This window comes from Vombatus ursinus, unplaced genomic scaffold (assembly GCF_900497805.2).
Source record: "Vombatus ursinus unplaced genomic scaffold, bare-nosed wombat genome assembly UNPS02014781.1, whole genome shotgun sequence".
Lineage (NCBI taxonomy): Eukaryota > Metazoa > Chordata > Mammalia > Diprotodontia > Vombatidae > Vombatus > Vombatus ursinus.
In genome coordinates, this window is record NW_020954559.1 from 16,062,740 (window position 1) to 16,069,012 (window position 6,273).

The window sequence follows — 6,273 nt, forward strand, 5'->3', positions numbered from 1 at the left end:
ACCTGGTCCCATACTGCATTTGACAACCCTGTTGGTGTGATTTAGGAAGGGATTAAATGTAGCTGGATTTTAGGAACTGATAGAGACAATGGTATAATAGTATATGGGGTGATAAATGTCTATCTTAAATCCAGAGCCCCATGCCTCCCAAAAAAATCCTTATTAAACAATCTTCCTATACCCTCGTTTATATTTCTTGCTTTTTGTCTCCCCATATGGTACTTCTACAACAAATGAGAACTACCAATTTTGTTTTAAGATTTGACTAAAATTCCAAACATAATGGAGATTTACTTCAAAGAAGTAAAACTCAGAAACAGAGCGAGTATCAGATTTGGAACACAAATTCTGAGGAAGAGATAAATTTGGAAGAATAAAAGCAGAAATTACAAGAACATGAATTTTATGTAAACCGAAATGACTGGCCTTGAAGAAAAGGTGCACAAAGATAACTTTACAGAGATATAGATCTAGAAGAGCAAGACAAAAAAAACCCAAATACAATTCTGCAGGAAAAAAAAAGTCCAGATCATTTGAATAGAGATAGCAAGGAGTTGATTAAACAGATACATAGATTGCCACCAGAAAAATTCCACACTTCACATTCCAAGGTATGTTATGGTTAAAGGTTACATTTTCAGTAACAACACAAAATCTGAAGAAAGACTTTCAAGTGTGAAAGAAAGGTATCATGGGAAGCAGAGGACCTCAATCAGCAGCCCAAATTAATCTTGCAAAGTTGAACTTAATCATCAGTGAAAAAAGATTGGTACTTCAACAAAAAGAATTTAAGGTATTTCTAAAAAACCCATAATCCCAGAGCTGAGCAGGCAATTTTACTTTAAACACTCCAGCAGTCAAGAAAGGCAAATTGAGTAAGAGAAGACTAATGAAAAAAAATCATGTACTTAGGCTATTTAAAAAAAAAAGACATTGAACTTGGGGTAAAAGAAGACAGTTCATGAAGGGACAAAAAGGACCTAAGAGACTGAAATTTCAAGGGGAACTTAATTGGAAGATGGGAAGGAAGAAAAGATGAATTAATACTCCATGGACTATGTCCTTGACCTCTTTGAAAACAATCCGCATTTTATATTGGAGGATGTAACAATAGAAAGGTAAATGGTAATAGGGAATGTAAGAGAAAGGAAACACGATATACCTCATCATATGTAAGGAGTGATTAATTCCTTTAGCCTCTGCCAAAGTGGGAACTGGAAAAATAAGACAAAAGTAATGGGTAGGAAGGATTGATAAAGAACTGAAGGTCCTTGACTCAGAAGGATAAAGGAAATATGTCCTTAAAAATTCCCATTGGGACCTTATAATGGGTTTTATGGGAGGGCAATTTAAGAAACAACATTTTCTTCTAGAAAATGTTCTTCTTCAGGTTTCTTCTAGAACTTAATCCCTCCTTGTGTATCCCCAAGGAGAGAGGATGTATGAGTCCCTCAAAGACAGCCACTACCCAGAGTTTTGGAGCAGGGAGGTATAGAGCAATAGGTGATAGGTAATAGGATAACATGACTTGAGGAATGAGGATTTGTTGTGACAAGGGCAGGGAGTAGGACCAGTCCTTGTGACTTGAGACAGAGTTACTTCTGTCTTACTACATTATACTAGCTTACTATACTAATACTACTTACTACTACCTCCATCTTCTATTACTTCAAAGAGTGTAAGGGGTAGGGTATCCATTATGTAATGGATGATAAATCTAAAGTAATGATAAATCATCAGTCCAGGGAGTCAGAAAGGATCTTAATCCAAATCTTACTTGTGACCCCTACTGGCCATGTAACTACTGAATTGTCATTCAGTCTCAATATTGGAGGCAGCTCTCCTAAGACTCTTAAATTGCATAACAATTGCTGGTCTGTATTAACAGAGGGAATGTCCTCACTAGAAATTTCATCCATTGAAATCAGGTTGATTTTTTTAAGTGAGTTAGAACAGAAAATTGGGAGGAAGGAATAAGAGCTACAACAGCAATATCAAATAGAAGTGGGAGTTCAAATTTGGTACTTAAGAATCAGAAAAAAATTCTGAATAAACTAGAAGAGAAAATATCAAACAAAGGAAAACATGGAAAGGGGAATAGCAAAATAATGTTAACTGAAAAGTTTAGAGGGGAGGGAAGATTTTGAACCACCTATTTGACTAGTGTTAGAAGAAGAGAAAAAATGAGAAATGAACAATTTAAATAAAAAGGAATTTGACAGGACAAAACAACTTGCAGGAATATACTAGTGTCAGAGTAGTATAAATAAAATTATGCACAGGGCAATGGAGGGAAACAAGCCTAACACTAATTTAAATGTGAATGGATCAAACAGTTCAGTGAGATGAATGACAAAATGTTGAAAAGAAAACACAAAATTTGCAATATATAGGGAGTGCATCTTAAAAAAAATGCACACTAAAGAGAAAGGCTGGAACAAAATTTGTCATGCATTAGATTGTTCTAAAAAAGCAGGAGCTACAATTATGCTATCAAAATGGAAAATAACAGTGTTAAGAGAAACAAGGAAACTATCTTACGCTTAAAGCAAACTTGGACTGTGAACCATTATCAGTACTAAATATGCAACAGCTGGCAGCATAGTAGCTATATACCTAAAGGAAAAATTAACTGAATCACAAAATGTTAATGGTAACATGGCGATCATAAAACTTCAATACTACTTTCTCAAAACTGGGCAAATCTAACATAAAAAGGAAAAACAGAAATGAACAAGCTTTTGGAGAAGCTATATCTGAAGTATTAAGTTTTCTGAATGGGAGCATTAAAGAATATACCTATTTTCCTTATATTAGTCATATTTTATAAGAAGAAACAGAACATATGGAAAAAATAAAATGAAAATGCATTCAGACTCCATCAGTTCTTTCTCTCTATGTGGATAGCATTTTCCATCTTGAGTCTTTGTGTTGGACCGCTGAAGAATATGCCTGTTTCTTTTTTTTTTTTTTGGCAGTTGGGGTTAAATGACTTGCCCAGGGTCACACAGCTAGTAAGTGTCAAGTGTTTGGTCTGAGGCCGGATTTGAACTCAGGTGCTCCTGACTTCAGGGCTGGTGCTCTATCCACTGTGCCACCTAGCTGCCCCAAATATGCATATTTCTAAGCACCACATATTAAGATTAAGTGGCATAATGAATAGAGTGCTGGACTTGGAGTCGGTGAGATCTGAGATAGAATCCTGCCTCTTAGTTAAACGTGTGGCCCTAGGCTAGTCACTTACCCTTTGTGTGCCTCAAGTTCCTTATCTTATGATAATAATAGCATCTACTCATCGTGTGTTGTGAGGACAAAATGAGATAATGTATGTAAATGCTATGCAAACCTTAAAATGCTACATGTTTTCATTTTCAGAGCACACAAACACTAAATAACTTTTTAAAAAAGCAGAAATAGTAAAGGCATATTTAAAGACACATGGAATAACATCAGGAATAAAAGCAACAGATACAGATCTAAGTGGAGACTAAATTATAATATACTGAAGAAGTGGTTAAAGAACAAAACATAGAAACAGTACCATTTGATAGAAAATCATAATGATGAGACAACACACGAAAGTTTCTGGGACTTAGTATTTGAAGGAAAAATTACGTCTGAAAAAGTAGATTAAGAAACGAAAAATATTAAAAGAACAGAGTATGTGATTAAAAAAATGAAAATGAGTGCAAAATTAGCACAAAAGTGGGAATCTTGAAAATTAGAGGAGAAATTGGTAGATGGAAAACATATATAATGATAAATCTAAAAATTAGTTCTTTGAAAATACCCAAATGAATCTGTGATCTCATCTATTTGAGAGTTCTCTCAACTCAAGGACACAACTGGTCCTTGCCCCATCCTCCCTGGCTCTCAGCTATGACTTCTCAAAAGTTCGATTCAGGGGGCTACCCATTGTGCTTGATTCCTTCCTCACATCTGATATCTTCTGAATAGCAGTAAATTACTCTGAACATCCATGTATTATCCCTTAATTTCACCATATGACCAACTCATCTCCCCTTTCCATTATACAATTCCTTGATTATGCCCTTTATTCCTGTAAAAAGTTATTTTTAAAAGAGTAGCAATTGGTTACACCTTTAGCAAATCTGGTAAGAGAGAGGACAATTCAAATTACCAAAGGGGGGAAAAAGAAGGAATCACAACACTAAATAGAAAGAATGGTCTACTATATGCATTCATATGCTTGTAAATCTTGAAGTTTTAAGAAATGAATTATCTAAAAAAATTTTTTTTTTAACAGAACAGGAAATAAAGATCTCAAACTCCATTACAGAAAACTAAATTGAACAAACCATAGAGGAACTATTCTCTCCCCCACATACCCCCCCCAAAAAAAACAAAACCACAGAAAATCTGGTCCAGATGAATTAACAAGGAAATTCTATAATTTTAAAAGAAAATTTAATAGCTATGCTATACAAATTTTTCTCAGAAATTGAGAAAGAAAATATTCTACCAAACTCTTTATATTGGACAGAATGCCTAAAACAAAGAAGAACCATTCAGTTGTTTGTTTGTTTGTTTGTTTTTACTTTTCATGACCCCATTTGGGATTTTCTTGGCAAAGATATTGGAGTGGTTTGCTATTTCCTTCTCCAGCTCATTTTACAGGTGAGAAACACAAACAGGGTTAAGTGACTTGCCCAGGGTCACACAGCTAGTAAATGTCTGAGGCTGGATTTGAAATCATGAAGATGAGTCCAGTGCTGTATCTACGGTGGCACCTTGCTATCTAATTATAAACTATTACAAAAGAACAACATCCTAAATGAATGATTCAGAAATGACAAATGAGACCTTACCAAAAAGACAACAGAAATATATTAAAAAATTATTTGCTATAATTAAGTTGGAGTATACCATGGATACAAGGAAGATTCTTTAGTTGGAAAACAATCTTATAAAAAACCTAGCCCTAGTTATACCACTTAATTTTATCATAGCAACAGAAAACACCTTTGACAACCTACAATACTTGCTTATGTTAAAAAAAAAGAACCTATAAAGCATGTAATCATAGAAGAAGCCTTTTAAAAATGTGATTATATATATATATACAAACATATACATGTATATACATGCATATATATAAATGTATATATTATACCAAAAGCTATCATTGCAATATGGAAACATTAGAAACTTTTCAGTAATATAATAATCAGTAATAATCCTTTCCCCACTTAATTTGATACAATATAGAAATTTCAACAACAAATTAAAATATTTTTATTTGCAGATTATATGATGGTTTACTTGGAAAACCTCAGAAATATGGAACCCAAAGTTTTAAAAACACATGTTAAAAAAATTGTTTTCACATGCAACTGGGAAATAAGAAATATAGGAAATGGGGTATAGAAATCTATCCTGCCCTACAGGAAAACAGAAGGGGAAGGGGATAAGAGAAGGGTGGTGAGATAGAAGGGAGGGCAGATTAAGGGAAGGGGTATACAGAATGCATGCCATCTTGGGGTGGGGAGAAGGATAAGATGGGGAGAAAATTTAGAACTTAAAATCTTGTGGAAGTAAATATTGAAAACTAAAAATAAATTTTAAAAAATCTCAGAAATAGCCTCAAAGAATCAGTAAAGAAACTAAATGAGACAGTAGCTTCATTTAAGTGGCAGAATGCAGAATCAACCAAAGTAAACAATTTCTATATAACAATCCAGGAAGAAATCATACAAAGTCCATTCAAAATAGCTACAAAATTCATGAAATGTCTGGGAGTCAATCTGCCAAAATGTATTCAAGACATGAAATGCACTGTCACTTTAAGGTCCTTTTCATATAGAATGGAAATGTTTTAAGTCTTGCCAGTTTTTAATATTTTTTAATAAGAATAACAAGATAAGAATTGTAAATAAGTAATAATTGTTTAGATCATTAGAATATTTTTTACATAAGTCTCAATATGGGCATTTCAGTTATCTTGGAAATGCACAATATTTAAAAAAAAAAAAAGAATGGAGTCACCCTGAGAAGAGCTAATTTAGAAACAAATTACAAATTTTAATCAGAAGTATTTACAGAACAACCAGTTCACTGTGGTGTAAAGCTGTCTTCTCCAGGTTTGTGTTATATGTGTGTGTGTGTGTGTGTATTTATTTATATATTTGGCGAGACAGGGTTAAGTGACTTGCCCAGGGTCACAGAGCTAGTAAGTGTTAAGTGTCTGGTCTGAGACCATGTTATATTTCTTCTATAGCCACCAGATGACACTGGTGAGCAAGGTAGGCAAGT